The 16,440-nt window shown below is 37.8% G+C and overlaps 1 protein-coding gene and 1 long non-coding RNA gene across 3 annotated transcripts in view; one reads left to right on the forward strand and one right to left on the reverse strand.

Moving 5' to 3' along the window:
- DNER (delta/notch like EGF repeat containing) overlaps positions 1–16,440 on the forward strand; it is a 376,416-nt gene that overhangs the window by 331,122 nt on the left and 28,854 nt on the right. The gene's annotated exons all lie outside the window — the stretch shown is intronic.
- Positions 1–16,440, reverse strand: part of LOC141584531 (uncharacterized) — a 274,056-nt gene that overhangs the window by 188,084 nt on the left and 69,532 nt on the right. The window lies entirely within an intron of this gene.

Genomic DNA, 16,440 nt, shown 5'->3' on the forward strand with positions numbered 1-16,440 from the left:
TGAAAGTTAGAAGACGAAAAGAAGGAAGGGGTGTGTCTTCTGTAGAAGCTGCTTTCAGCTGCCCTATTTCTTTTTATTGCAAGACATAAAAGTGTCAGTGGAGAGTGGGACAGGAGGCGAGATTGTCAGCGGGTAGGACTGGCTTCTCCAGAAACCTTGGTGGTCACTGAACACCGAGCAGGAGAAGCCACTTCTAGATTGGGGGTTCCAGCATAACTTGGGGTCCTTCTTCAAAATCACCCCCTTATGAGCTTCAGGAATTTTGTGAATCTCCAAAAACAGATGTGAAATGTGGTATGTATGTGTATGTGCTCAGGGTAGCTTCTCAAATGTTCATCAGATTCTCAAAAGAAAATGTTACATGCCCTGCTTTTCCGACAGAGCCCAGGGATCTTGAAATGTAGAGAGTATGACAAAGTCTATGTTTTCAGAGTTTTCCTCAACCAACAAAAAAAGCTTAAGGGCCACTCTGGATTGCAAATTGGAAGAGGATGACATATCAGGTGCCCACAGAGGAAGGTCGGCTCTGAAGCCAAAAAAAAAAAAAAAAAATGTGTTACTACTGGCTAAAGAGCACCTTGCTGCATTCACCTCTCCCCTGCTAAGCCACTGTGGCTACCTCCCAAGCCCTGGAGAATTTCACAAAGCCTGGGTCTCTCAGCCGTCCCAGGGGAGCCTCATTTGTGCTCCTGGAAAAGGTGACAAAAGCCAAGATGTGGGAAAAGCAACTTCTGATTATCCTTCTATTTATCTGTGTCAAAACCTGTGTTTTCCTTTTGGCTTTTCTTGGGACTGAGAAGTGGGCTTATTCCAAAAATGATTCGCAGATGGCTTTGTTTTGCTTATAAACACACGCAGACATATATACTCACCAGTGAAAGCAAAAATAATATTAGGGAAGCATCCTGGGTTTTTTTCCCAGATATTCTTATCCCATGAGTAATAAAAAGCATGGAAGAAAAATTAGAAAATTTAGTACTATGGAAAAAAAATCCCACTACTGAAAACCATTCTGCTAGGTGATAACTATTATTAAGATTTTGATACATTCTGATATCCAGAGATTTTCCTGAAGGTCTCTGTGTGTGTGATATAGTGTATATGCATATATGTTTGAATATAAAAGGAATCATACACCTCATACTATTTTATAATTTACTTTTCACTTAAAAATATACATATATCATTAATGTGTTTTTACATCAAGAATAGCTTCTGTTTTATCATTTTTACTGGCTGCCCTGTAGTCCAGTATGTGAAATATTGTGATTTTTTAAAAGTTCCATCCACAATTCAACTTTTGGGCAGTTGAGAACTTTTCCCCATTATAAACAACATTACAAGGGATCTTCCTGTATATACATCTTTGTGTACTTATTTTTAGTGTAATTTTACAGAAATAGAATCCCAGGGTCCAGGAGAATACACACTTATTTCGAGATTACTCTCCAAGAGGAGAAAAAAAAAAAACATTGTACCAGTATTTACTCCTACCAAAAGTGCACAGGAGCATTTATTTCCTTGTCTTGACACAATACTGAGAACTGTCATTCTAATGGTCAAAAATACCATTTTAGTGTTGCTTAAATTTGTAGATCTTTGACTTACAGTAAGATCAAACACTTCTTAAATATGTTTCTGGTTAATTATGTTTCTTCCTTTATAAACTCTCTATTCATATTTTTTGTCTGATTTTCTACCAGACCATTCATGCTAACCTTTACTCTTCTTGATATGAAATAGCTGTTTATTTTAAGTAGATAACATTTTATCTGACATAGGTTACACATATTTTCCACTGTCATTTGCCTTTGAAATGTGGACAAAGTATCTTGTTTTCCATATATTGCATTTTAGCCTATGTAATTAAATATTGAGGTTTTGATTTCTTTTCTTGTTTCATGCTAGAAAGATTCTATATATCAAGATTTTAGAAATATTTTCCTGTTATTCTAATCATATATGAATTACTTTTACACATTTAAGCCTCTAATGCATTTGAAATTTATTCCAATATTTTATAAGAAAACATCATGTTTTCTCCAGAATATTTAGCAAATCTCCAACTATATACTCTGCATACACTCCTGAATATCTCAAAGGCACCCCAAACTCAGCTCTTCTTCTCCTTTCCTTCTTTGAATATCTGCTAGCTCATCAAATGGTATTACTATCACTCCCAGTCGTTCTGGCCAGAAACTGGGTAACAATTTTGATACTCTCTGATATGGTTAGGCTTTGTGTCCCCACCCAAATCTCATCTTGAATTTTAATCCCCATAATCCCCACATGTCAAAGGAGAGACCAGGTGGGGGTAATTGGATCACAGGGGCAGTTTCCTTCATGCTGTCCTCCTGATGGTTAGTGAGTTCTCGTGAGGTCTATGGTTTTATAAAGTACCTGGCATTTCTCTCTCCTGCCGCTCTGTGAAGAAGTGCCTTCTACCATGATTGTAAGTTTTCTAAGGCCTTCCCAGCCATGTGGAACTGTGAGTCCATTAAGCCTGTTTCCTTTGTAAATTACCCAGTCTTGGGTAGTATCTTCACAGCAGTGTGAGAACAGAGAAAAGAATAATACACCTTCCTCTTTTTCCCTTTTACCTCCATCCAACTGCCAAGGACTCCTAAAAACCTCTTACATCTTTTCACTTCTTTGCAGAGTCGGCGCCATGCTGCCTTTACCTTCTCCACCTGCACCAGTGCAAGCCCTCTTATGTGGTCTCCTCACACCTATTTCCCCTGACTCCTAATCCATTTTTCATACTGCAGAGATCTTATACATGATCATTTAATCTTATCACTCTTTACCTAAAATCACCCATTGGTGTTTTATTGTCCTTAAGAAAAAGGTGAAAGTTCTTAACATAATCTTGTTTGTTTGTTTGTTTTTTGAGATGGAATCTCACCCGGTCACCTAGGCTGGAGTGCAGTGGCAAGATCTCAGCTCACTGCAACCTCCAACTCCAGGGTTCAAGTGATTCTTCCGCCTCAGCCTCCCAAGCAGCTGGGATTATAGGCACCCGCCATCATGCCCAGCTAATTTTTGTATTTTTGTAGAGATAGGGTTTCACCATGTTGGCCAAGATGGTCTTGAACTCCTGAACTCAGGTGGTCCACCCACCTCGGCCTCCCAAAGTGCTGGGATTATAGGCATGAGCCACCGTGTCTGGCCTCCTTAACATAATCTTTAAGACTTGAGTGGTCTGGCCCCGTCCAGCCTTTGTAGCCTGGTCCTGGGCCCCTCTGCCTGCTGTCCACCTGAACATACCATGTCAGGCTCTTCTCAGTTACGTCCTTTCCCTCCGTCTCTTGCCTCTCAGCCCCACTCTGCTCACCTCCTTACTTGTAACCCCACCACACCCATGTATACCCCAGCAGCAAGCTCACCACAGGCATTTTTTTCATGGGATTCACCCAGATCTCAGGGGGCAGTGGGACTCACTGAAGTAGGTTCAAACATCACTCTAACTGTTTTTTGAAAACAAATTGTCTATTCTATTCAGCCTGGGTAGGCTTTCAGCCTACAGAGGACCATAAAATAGTTCCTAAAGTCATTGTGGGATTGTGCTATTAATGTATTTAACAGAAAACTGGTCCCAGAAGATGCTCCATAGAAAAAGGTTTTCTGTGGCCAAACAAATGTGGGACATGATACATGCCACGTGAAGATTCATAGAGGATGTCTGTGTACTGGAGGTTCTCAGAGGGCTTACAGTGAAGAATCACGTTTGTTTTTATCTTTCAAATCTATTTGATCATAAAACCTTTTTTTTTTCTTTTCTTAAAGGGAACCTATTGTATCCTGAGAACTAGTATTCCACAGGAGAGGCTGATATAACTGCTTCCATAAAAAGAGTATGGTGCTTCTGCTCTTGAGGTCGAGCTACCTTAGAATAAAATACCCTTTCGTTGTATCTGAGGTTTAGCAGAAGTTACACTTGGCCACCTACTGAGTGTTCATGAGCTCTCTGCTTGACTGAGTGAGTGAAATGGGCAAATCATTGCTATATTATTAGATACTCAGACCAATATCATATTTACCACATTGGACTGGCTTTCTTAGGCCTTCATGTAAAGTCTAGAGTGTGGTACATGGGGGACTCTGTCCTCTCTTGCTGAACTTAGGCTTCTGGTTGAAAATACTCTTCATCCAGTCAACTGAACAGAGAGCCTCCCTGCTCTTCAAGCATTACATTCCTTCTACACAGCTCTTTCCATAACACTCACCATCCTGGCCTAGGTCCTGTGCACCCCTCAGTTACTGTCCTACTTTGTGCCCACTCTTGTCTCCAAAGTTTTGCAATTCTGCCCCTTTGGAATTATCTGGCTGAGGACCAGTGGATGGAAGGAAAGGATGCTCTGATGTAACATGAATTCTCCAGAACCTGCTTTATTTTTTTACCTGAAACCATAGACTGGACATGAGGTTACTATACTTCAACAGAGAAGCCAAAGGTTATTCCAAGCCCATTGACATTGTCATTTGAACAGCTGGGACACAAGTACACAAGTGACACATGCCTTTCTCACTAGAGCAGGAAATCCTTGTGCATTATTAAAGGTGGAAAGGAAATGTCGCTACTATATCTCTTTCTCGCTCTGTTTTATTTTTATTTTTATTTTTATTTATTTATTTATTTTTTGAGAGGGAGTCTTGATCTGTTTCCAGGCTGGAGTGCAGTGGAGCCATCTCGGCTCACCACAACCTTCAACTCCCTGGTTCAAGCAATTCTCCCGCCTCAGCCTCCCGAGTAGCTGGGGTTACAGGCATGTGCCACTATGCTCAGCTACTTTTTGTACTTTTGGTAGAGAGGAGGTTTCACCCTGTTGACCAGGATGGACTCGATCTCCTGACCTCATGATTTGCCCTCCTTGGCCTTCCAAAGTGCTAGGATTATAGGTGTGAGCCCCCATGCTGGGCCCTCTCTCTGTCTTTTAACTCAACTATTTTTTGATATTTGTCTTTCAGTTCACAATAGAATATTACAATTCCCAGTTCATTTTTATGTAATATGCCATCAGTGCTTTAATTTCATTGACATTTTCATTTGAATTTCTTTGATGCTGAGCATCTTTCATGTGGTTATTTGTTCTTAATGTATCTTTACTTGTGAATTGTCTTTTCAAATAATTTGCCTATTTAAAAAAAATTGGTTGTTTGCCATACTATTGATTTTGAAGAGTTCTTTATATATTTTGGATACAAGTTCTTTGTCTGATACGCATTTGGATCATCCATGCATTTTTTAATGGTATGTTTTTGGAGTAAAGTTTTCAATTTTGGTAATGTCTAATTTACGATTTTTTTTTCTATTATGGTTTGTGCTTTTCTGGTATCGTAAAAAATCTTTATCTACTTTAAGATGATGAAATTTTATCCAATGTTTTCTTCTAAAATGTTTTTAAAATAGGTTTGCTTTCAAGTTTAGGTATAGGGGCTGTTTTGAGTTAATTTTTGTGTATGGTGTGACTTAAGGATGGAAAATATTTTTCCCATGTAAATGTCCAGTTAGTCTAGCATCTTATTGAAAATACGATCTTTTCCCCATTGGATTTCATTGCCACATTTGTTAGAAAACAGTTGATTATATATGGGCCTATTTTTCTCTGGCTAGTTTTTCAGAATTTTAATTTTGAGGTTATTGAATCTTTACCTGCAGTTGCAAGTAATAATGGTGAGAGATCCAGTGTAGCCTTCACCCAGTTTCCTCCAATGATAACATATATTGTAAAACTGCAGTACAATTTCATAACCAGGATACTGGTTATGAAATTTTTTTTATTTCATTATATTATTTTTATAATTTTGTAATTTCAAGAATATCGAATAAATGGAATCATTTAGTGTGCAGTCTTTTGAGACTGATTCTTTTTTCACTCAGCATGATTCTTTGGAGATTCATCCAGGTTATTTTGGGTCAATAGTTTCTTCCTTTTTATTGCTGAGCCGTATTCCAAAGTGTGGATGGCCCAGAGTTTGTTTAACCAGTCCCCTGTTGAAAGGAATCTGGATTGTTTTCAGTTTTGAGCTATTATTTAAAAAGATGGTATGAACTATCATATATAGGTTTATATGTGAACATAAATGTTCATTTTTCTGGGATAATTACCCAGAAATTAAATTGCTGGATCATATGGTAGTTGCATGCTTAGTTTTACCAGAATAGCCGGAGTGTTTCCAGGGTGGCTTATGCATTTTTTATTCCTACCAACAATGTATGAGTGATTCAGTTTCTCTACATCCTTGCCAGCATTTGCTGTTGTCACTATTTTTTATCTCGGCCATTCTCACAGGGGTAAAATGATAGCTCACTGTGGTTTCAGTTTGAATTTCCCTAATGATAAATGATGTTGAATATCTTTTCATGTCCTTATTTGATATCTGCATATCCTCTGATGAAATATTTCTTCCTGTCTTTTGTCCATTTTCTAATCCTATCACGTCACATCAAGGCCACATACTGTCGATGAGATTTATGATCACTGACACTGACGTTGATCACTGAGCTGCAGTAGTGTTTGTCAAGTTTCTCTACTATAATGTTACTCCTTCTCCTCTTTTCCATACTTAAATATTTGGAAGCAAGAGACTTCCTTCCAAAGTCAGTGTTGTGTAGTTCACACTCATCAAGAGGGGAGTTATGCTCTTGCTCTTTGGGGATAAAGTAGCTACATGAATTATTTGGAATTCTTCTAGATGAAAGATTTGTTTGTTCTTCTCCATTTGTGTATTTATTCAATCATTGATTTATATCAATGTGTTCATGGATATTTATTTTATACTTTAGTTTATAACCCAATACTTTTTTTTTTTTTAAAAAAAGAATAAAGAAGAGGAAGAAAGAGAAAGAGGAAGAAGGAGAGAGGATGGGGGTATTGCTTTATTGCCCGGGCTAGAATGCAGTCTAAATATGGGTATGCCTATAATTGTCCTTAATAATGGAGACATGAAAGAAAATGAGGGAAGAGAATAGCAAACAAGGAGCCAACCAAGATTTCTTTTAAACTTCTAAGTTGATAGGATGTGGTACTGATAAGAGTGTATATTTTGTATATTTAAAGTGCAGAGTTCTATAAATGTTAATTACATTTACTTGTTCCAGATCTGAGTTCAAGTCCTGAATATCGTTGTTAATTTTCTGTCTCATTGATCTGTCTAATATTAATGTTGAAGTCTCCCACTATTATTATGTGGGAGTCTAAGTCTCTTTATAAGTCTTGTATGTCTGCGTATTCCTGTATTGGGTGCGTATATATTTAGGATCTTTAGCTCTTCTTGTTGTTGCATTGATCCTTTTATCATTAGATAATGTCCTTCTTTGCTTCTTTTGATCTTTGTTGCTTAATTGTAACTTCTGCTTTTTATTTATTTATTTTAGCTCTCTGTTTGGTTGGTAAATCTTTCTCCATCCCTTGTTTGGAGTCTTTGTGTATCCTCGAATGTGAGATGGATCTGGATGCAGCATACTGATGGGTTTTAGTTTTTTATTCAAATTGCCTGTCTTTGGATTGGGGGATTTAGTCAATTTAAATTTAGAATTAATAATAATATATGTGAGTTTAATACTGCCATTAGCTGGCTATTTTGTCCATTAGTTGATGTAAATTCTTCATTATATTGATGCTCTTTTTGATAATTTTTTTAGAAAGGCTGATACTGTTTGTTCCTTTCATATGTGTAGTGGTTCTTTCAGAAGCTCTTGTAAAGCAGGCCTGGTGGTGATGAAATCTCTGAGTGCTTGCTTATTCACAAAAAACTTTATTTTTCCTTCACATGTGAAGCTTAGTTTGGCTGGATGTGAAATTCTGGGTTGAAAGTTCTTTTCTTTAAGGATGTTGAATATTGGTCCCCACTCTCTTCTGGCTTGTAGGGTTTCTGCTGAGAGATCTGCTGTAAGTCTGATAGGCTTCCCTTTGTGGGTAACCTGACCTTTCTCTCTGGCTGCCCTTAGTATTTTCTCCTTCATTTCAACCCTGGTGAATCTGACGATTATGTGCCTTGGAGTTGCTCTTCTTGAGGAATATCTCTGTGGTGTTCTCTGTATTACCTGGAGTTGAATATTATCCTGCCTTACTAGGCTGGGAAAATTTTCCTGAATAATGTCCTGAAGCGTATTTTCCAGCTTGGATTCATTCTCTTCGTCACATTCAGGTACACCTATCAAGCGTAGATTAGGTCTTTTCACATAGTCCCATATTTCTTGGAGACTTTGCTCGTTCCTTTGTATCCTTTTTTCTCTAATCTCGTCTTCTTGTTTTATTTTATTGAGTTGGTCTTCGACCTCTGATATCCTTTCTTCTGCTTGATCAATTCGGCTGTTAAAACTTGTGCATACTTCACGAAGTTCTCGTATTGTGTTTTTCAGCTCCATCAATTCACTTATATTCCTCTCTAAATTGTGTATTCTTGTTAACATTTCGTCAATCTTTTTTCAAAGTTCTTAGTTGCTTTAGATTGGGTTAAAACAAGTTCTTTTAATTCACAGAAGTTTCTCATTATCCACATTTTGAAGCCTGCTTCTGTAATTGGAACACACTCGTTCTCCATCAAGTCCTGCTCCGTTGCTGATGAGGAACTGCGATCCCCCGCTGAGGGAGAGGCGCTCTGATCTTGGGCATTCTCAGCCTTTTTTTGGCCGCTTTCCTCCCTTCGTTATAAATTTATCCATCTGTGGTCTTTGAATTCACCGTCTTTAAAACCCAATACTTTTAAAATTTATTTTTTTGCCCAAAATGTTCCCGCTTTGGCCAGTGGGAGTGCTTTCAGTTGGCTCCTGTACCTCTTTGGTACATGCTCATCAATGTGGTTAATTTTTTGTTTTGTTTTTTTATTTTGTGGATAATGTTTTGTTTATAAACTTATATAGTTCTGGCACTGCAAGATGATTCAGCTTCACCTTCTGTATTTCCTGCTCCAGTTCTAGAATCATTCATTTCTCCAAGGATCTCTGGTTTTTTAATTGGAGAATAGTATTAAAACCAAGATTTGGGCACTAAGCTGTGCTTGTTTCTGCTGGTATGTCATTGCTTTTTTGTCTTCTCAGCTGACAGAGCGAGGAAGTACATGTGTATACTACTCCACCAATATGTGCTTATCCATAAATATTGTATTATGTAGTCATCTATATCTATATTGAGCTAAACATAATGATGTCTCCAACTCTAGTTTTTGACAGCATGAATGGTTCTAGCCTTCTCCCCTTGCTTATTTGTAAACTCTTCACAACAACAACCAAACACTGGCTGTCATCATCCATCATTTATTTACTTAATTGTTCAATTCCAATATCCATGTATAGCAGTATCAGAATTGTTAACTTATACCCTTGTGGGAAACAACTTTATGAATTAGAGTATACTGTTTATGTATCACTTAGTTTGCATTTAGTCTTATCAATGCTACCCATTTCCGAATTTATTTAGGTCAGCTCCTCCCCAGACCCTTTAGTGAGGTTGCTCCATACATTGGTGATATAGTTAGAATCTTTTCTCACAGTTTGCATTGTTTCCTGAGATTTTCCAAATAGAGGAGATTCTTTTATTTATATTTGCTTATATAAGTATAATTTTTTCAAGCATCATTAGCTGAAAAGGCTATCTTTTCTTCATCGATTTGCTTTTGAACTTTTGCTAAAAATCAGTTGGCCATATTGTATAGTCTATTTTGAGTTCTTCTTTTTTTATTCATTTATGTGTCAATTTCTCAGCCTTTATTATATAATAACAGCTGTAGTTTCATACTAACTATTGAAATTGGGCAGAATAATTCCTACCACTTTGTTTTTTCTCCCAAAGTGTTATAACTATTCTAGTTCCTTTTTATGTAAACTTTACAAAAATCTTGTCTATACCTATGAAAGATTTTGCTAAGGAATTGCATTAAACCAGTTTATCAGTTTGGGGAAGAATCAATATCTTTACTATTTGGAGTCTTCCAATTCATGAACACAGCATGACTCTCCACTTATTTAGATCTTTGATTTCTTTCATCAACTTTTTTTCCCTGTACATGTATATCCAAATATGTATGTATTTATGTGTGTGTGTGTGTGTGTGTGTGTGTGCATTTTTAGTGATTGTAAATAGATTTATAGTTGGTATCTATATGTTCATTGCTAGTATATAGAAATATAATGGATTTTTGTATATTTAAATTGTATCCTGTGACCTTGCTGAATTTACGAGTTTTAGGAGTTTTTGTTTTGTAGATTTCTTGGGATTTTCTACATAAATAATTATTCCATGTGAAAAGAGTGACAGTTTTATTTCTTCCTTTCTGAGAATTATAAATTTTACTTTTTGTCTTGTCTCATTTCCCAGAACTTCCAGCACTAGGTTCAGTAAGAGCAGACATCTTTGCTTTGTTTTACATATTAGAGAAAAAGCATTCAGTCTTTCACCATTAATAATAATGTCAGCTGTAGTGTTTTTTAGATGCTCTTTATCAAATTGAGGAACTTGGTCTCTCTTCCTAGTTTGCTGATAACTTTAACCATAAATGGGTATTAAATTTTGTCAAATTCTTTTTCTGTATGGATTTACATGATCATGTGATTTTTTTTTCTTTAGCTTAGTTGATTTTCAAATATTAAATCAGTCTTGCATGCCTGGAATATACCACCTGGTCATAGTGTATAACTCATTTTAAATAATATTTTGCTAAATTCTATTTTCTAATATTTTGTTAAGAATTTTTGTGTCTATATTCATGAGAAACAAGTATTTGTCATTATAACAGAGAAAGAAAACTATCATGTGTTTTGTGAGAAACAAGTATTTTTCATAAATATGGACACAAAATAGTTTTTTTCTGTTTTTAAAAAATTATTATGTATTTGTCTAGTTTTGGCATTGAAGTAAAACTAGCTTCTTGAAATAAATTGGGAAGTGTCCTTTTGTATTCTACTTTCTGCAACTGATTGTATCAAATTGCCATTAATTCTTCTTTAAATAGTGGATAGAATTTACCGGTGAAAGCATCTGAACCTGCGATTTATTTTTTGGGAGTTTAAAGTTATATATTCAATTTTCTTAATAGTTATAGAAGTATTTAAATCATATGTTTTATATTTGATCAGTTGTATTTTTTTTTTTTTGAGGAAGTAGTGCATTTTTTCTAAGTTGTTAAATTTACCGTGGAGTTGTAATATAATATTTCTATTTTATCCTTTTGACATCTGCAGTCTTTAGTGATATTTTTTGTTTTACTTATGATATTGTTAATTTGTGTCTTTCTCTTTTTTCCTTTGTCAGTCTTGCTAGAGTTTTATCAATTTTGTTAATCTTTTTAATAAATAGCTTTTTGTTGCATTCATTTTCTCTATTGTTTTTCTGTTTTCAGTTTCACAGATTTTTTTCTCTTACATCTATTGCTTTCTTCCTTCTTTTTACTTTGGGCTTAATTTGCTTTTGTTCTTTCTTTCTAGGTTCTTTGGGTGAGATCTTAAACCAGGCATCCCCAAACTACGGCCCCGCGTGCTGCATGGGGCCCCCTGTGGCCATTTATCTGGCCCCCCGCCGCACTTCAGGAAGGGGCACCTCTTTCATTGGTGGTCAGTGAGAGGAGCACAGTATGTGGTGGCCCTCCAATGGTCTGAGGGACAGTGAACTGGCCCCCTGTGTAAAAAGTTGGGGGATGCCTGTCTTAGAGTATTGACTTGAGGCTTTTTCTCACAGCTAATGCCTGTATTTTAGTGCTATAAATTTCCCTCTCAGCACTGCTTTGGCTGTATCCCACAAAGTTTATGTTGTGTTTTCATTTTTATCCAATTTAATGTTTATTTTTAATGTCCCCTTAGATTTCTTCTTCAATCTATGGATTACTTATAAGTATGTTGTTTATTTTTCAAGTGTTTTGAGGTTTTCCTGTTACTTTTTATCATAGATATCTGGTTTGATTTAATTATTGTCAGAGAACACTCTATGATCTCAACTCTCCTAAGTTTGCTGAGGTTGTTTCATAGCCCAGAATATGGTTTATATTGGCATATGTTTTGTGGGTCCTTGAAAACATCGTGCATTCTGTTATTCTTGGGTGGTTGAGGCGCTTTGGAGGGTGGAAGTTCATGCTCTCTACATGGCCTGTGGTGGCATGGGTGAGGGAACTTGCAGTTTATTTTGTAATGTTTGACTGGAGTGGAGCAGTTATTATCTATAAATTTTTTGTCTTGCTAGGCTGCCTCTATCTTGGTTCTTTGGTTATAGAGAACAGGCTTTCATGGGAGTTTTGTTTTCTGTATCTTTTGAGATTTCTGGGTTGCTGCCTTCTCCAGCACCTAATCTGGAATATGTGAGACCAGAACTCAGAGAGCTCACCATGATGTTGTTCCTTGGGTCCTGAGATTACTCTCCAGTTTGTCTCTTTCTCTCAACTTCTTGGAATTTTCTTATGTTTATTTTGTGTACAATGTCTAGGTTTTTACTTGTACTTTGTGGGAGGGATAGGGAAAATATATCTGCTCCATCTTTCCAAAAGCAGAAACTTACTCCGGCTATTTTTAGGAGTTTTCCTTTACTACCATGTTTTAGCAAATTGATTGTGATATTCCTGTTTGTTCCATGGTGGACAGATCTGTGCAAAACCACCCCCGAAGTCTGAGGAGCTAATGATACCTACCTACAAAATGGCACAATTCCTTCACACTAGACCCCCCAATTTCAGTAGTTACTTGGTTTTGCTCTTCCCTCACACTGACTGCCTTCTTGGTAACCAGAGTCTCAGAGGTACTTTTGTTCACCCTGGCATAATTTCACCTCTGCAAGTTGTTTTGAGGCTGGTGACCAGTGCTCAGACATACCCACATCTGATCTTGGTTCAGCCTCAAAACCCAACTATCACTCTCATTTACTTTTATTTTAGCTATTATAGATCATAATTACTAAGGGGTTGAATATTTCACTTTTTTCTTATTAGTTTGCATTTTCTTACGCATCCAGTGAACCACCTCCCCAGGAGTTAAATTCCTAAGTTTCACTGGTAACTTTTACCTTTAGCAACTGAGTATAGCACAGCTGGGCTCCATACCATGGGTGGTGACCACGTGACCACTGTGGAATCAAAAATTCCTCATTCCCCACCCTTTTATTCTTTCTGTTTCTGTCCACTTAGTTTTACCTGTATGAGTTTTTTCCTGCACTTTGAAACCAACTTTAGCCTCTAAACTAGAAGATAATATTTTTCCATATTAACTAGTATTTTAACTCTTTCTTTAACTCTTAAAATACTGAAAAATATCTTGACACTAGCTTTATCAAATATTACTAAAGTCATACAAACTAAAAGGCATTTGAGTTAGTTTCTATCTTTCTGATAAAATATTTGACTGAAGCACTTACTTTTCTTTAAGCCAATTAATTAGAGCTATTTTATATATTTTGATAGGGATATATCACATACACATGGCACATATAAACATATAGACATATAGACACACAGAAGCAGATCTTATAGATTTATAAGATTTTTCATTTGCCAGTTTTCAAAGTTTCTTTCCCCCCTTTAGACTGTCAATCATTTCCAAAGAAATGACTCTAAGGTGAAACAAGGGAGGAATTTACATCTCAAAACAGAGAACTTAGACTGCCATTGTTATCTGAAAACAAGATTGCCAGGAAAAGTGTCTTCTTTTCCACTCAGTTTGTTTCTTAATTAAATTATTGGCTTTAGGGTGGAACTCTTTTTTTAAAATGTATTATTAATTTTTAAGACATTGTCTTGATCTTTTGCCCAGGCTGGAGAGCAATGGTGCCATCTGTGCTCACTGCAACCTCCACCTCCCTGGTTCAAACAATTCTCCCACCTCAGCCTCCCAAGTAGCTGGGATTACAGGCATATGCAACCATGCACAGCTAATTTTTTGTATTTTTAGTAGAGATGGGATTTCACCACGTTGGCCTCAGGTGATCTGCCCACTTTGGCCTCCCAAAGTGCTGAGATTACAGGCATGAGCCACTGCACCAGGCCCAGGGTGGAGCCCTTTAAAGCATGCAGTTTTTAGGGCTATACCTTTGAGCAGGTACAGCAAAAAGGCAGAACTTTAGATCCCTTAAAACCAAGCATCCCATTTTACACTGAATCCTAGATCTCCCCAAAGAGGGAAACACCACAGGATTGGACAGTATAATGCTTCCACAGCGTACCTCACTGCAAGGACCTTCCCCTGAGGCTGGTGGGCAACTCAACACCGATCAACCGACTCTGCAATCAGCCCACCCCCGATGGGTGTCTTATCCCACAGTAGGCCATGTTTCTATAGTCTCTAGGTACCCAAATCACACTTTTCTTATCCAAATGCCCAAAGAAACGAGTATTCCTTTGTAGTAATAATCATTTTCTGCCAAGTGCCATCAACCACCTCTAAGATTGTATCACTTGCGACTTCCAGTTATTACACATGGCAAAGGCAAGTCCTCTCATGGTAAAAAGTAATCTCTGGGACCACCAAAAGCCAAACAGATCAGGTAACACAATACAAAAGAGAGCAGCATTTTAGACCTGAGAGGAATTTGTCTACTTACAACTCTTGGGGTTTGTTGGAAACAGATGCTCGCTGTTGCAAAGAAAAAACAGCACTGAGACAAAGGATCTCTCAGCAAGCAACTTTTACTTTTCCTTGCTAGCCATCTTGCCACAAGAGTACAATGAACAAAGGAAATGCATTTGGGGTTGTCCTTACTGCTGTGTCTGATCTCTGTTGGTTGGAGCCAGACCTCACAATCTAAACTAAAACCCGATTGGCTAATAATTTAAAACTTTTTAAAGCAGGTAAGGGGCATAGGCTGCAAGCTGGGACATGCCTGTGAGCACTTCCAGAACAGATATCTTGGTTAAAGTACAAAGACATAGAATATACTACATGCCTGTAAGCATGGCATGTCTAACAGCCTACAGAGGATAGGGCTTAACAGAGGGTTATTAGCAAGTTTATTCTTTAACAGGAAAGGAAACTTTAAAGAGGAACTTTTCTAATTCCCACAGGGTTCCATAAAGAAAAACACAGGTAACTCCCCAAAAGAGGAGTATTTGGTGCCTCTTTTCTGTCCCCAAGGGATACCAGACTGTCAGAGATTCTTTTCTGTAGATCCCTCACGTAGTTTGGAGGATTGCAAGAAGAAGGAGGGACAGACAGATGTAGATGGAGAAAATAGAATTCATTTCACTGAGAAGTTTTACAGAGAGAGAACAGAGGCCTTAAAACAATGCAGATGTATGCTTGACAATAGAGCTCTTTAAAAAATCTTTTCTAATTTTAATTCCTTCACAACCCATATTACTTTGCTTTTGCTGCTAGCTGGGGCCCTATCCTCAATGGCTGCAGAAGTGATCACGTTAGAGCAGTGGCTACTCATTATCCTTCCTTATTATAGTGCGACAGATGGCTCTCACTTCACAGTCACTCTAAACACCGTGGCATTTTTGGGGTATCTCTGTACACACACAAGCATCTAAAAGGTGAGCCACACCACTTCACATAGAAGTGGCTGCCACCTGGGATTTCCCACACGGACGCTTCATTCCGTTTGCCCATTTCTTGGGCTCTCAGCTCCTGGCCTGTCTCACCACTTGTTCAATCATGGGCAGGCCTCTGCAAACCTGCCCCTGAAGTCTGAGGAAGCTGAGAGGCTGAATAAAGAGGCTGATATATCAGGTTTTATCAAAAAGAAATGTTTAATAAGAACTTACGAAGAGAAGCCTCTCTGTGTCTTGGGCAGTGGGGAAACAAGATGGTGGATCCCCAAACCAACACCGTTACCCTTGGGACCCAGTGCTTATAAACCACAGGGGAGGTAAAACAAACCTTGAAATGAATTAATTAGGTCCGCAAGTTACTTACCTGACCCACAAAAAGTCCATTACTTTTTTTTAAAAGACAGTAAAATTCAATCACTCAACAACTTAATCAGAGGAGGTACATTTATCAGAAGGGATGTGCAGAACAGTCGAAGTACGAAAACATCAAGGTTGTTTTGATGGAAGGACAGGATTTATGCTACCTGTTTTTGCACAAGGAATAGTACACAAACTGGAATCCTTAGAGGCGGTCCTGGAACTGGGGTTAATAGGAAACCAACATGATGGATCCGCATCCAAAATGTAGTAGCTTTGGCTTCTGCACTGTGATTTTGTGTGTGTGTGTGTGTGTGTGTGTGTGTGTGTGTGTATTGGGAGGAGGTTCTTCGTATTTATCCTGCTTATGGTTAGTTGCACATCTTGAATGTGTGGTTATAATTTTCATCAAACTTGGAATTTTTTTTTTTTTTTTTGAGACGGAGTTTCGCTCTTGTTACCCAGGCTGGAGTGCAATGGCGCGATCTCGGCTCACCGCAACCTCCGCCTCCTGGGTTCAGGCAATTCTCCTGCCTCAGCCTCCTGAGTAGCTGGGATTACAGGCACGTGCCACCATGCCCAGCTAATTTTTTGTATTTTTAGTAGAGATGGGGT

This window comes from Saimiri boliviensis, chromosome 5 (assembly GCF_048565385.1).
Source record: "Saimiri boliviensis isolate mSaiBol1 chromosome 5, mSaiBol1.pri, whole genome shotgun sequence".
In the NCBI taxonomy this organism is placed as follows: Eukaryota; Metazoa; Chordata; class Mammalia; order Primates; family Cebidae; genus Saimiri; species Saimiri boliviensis.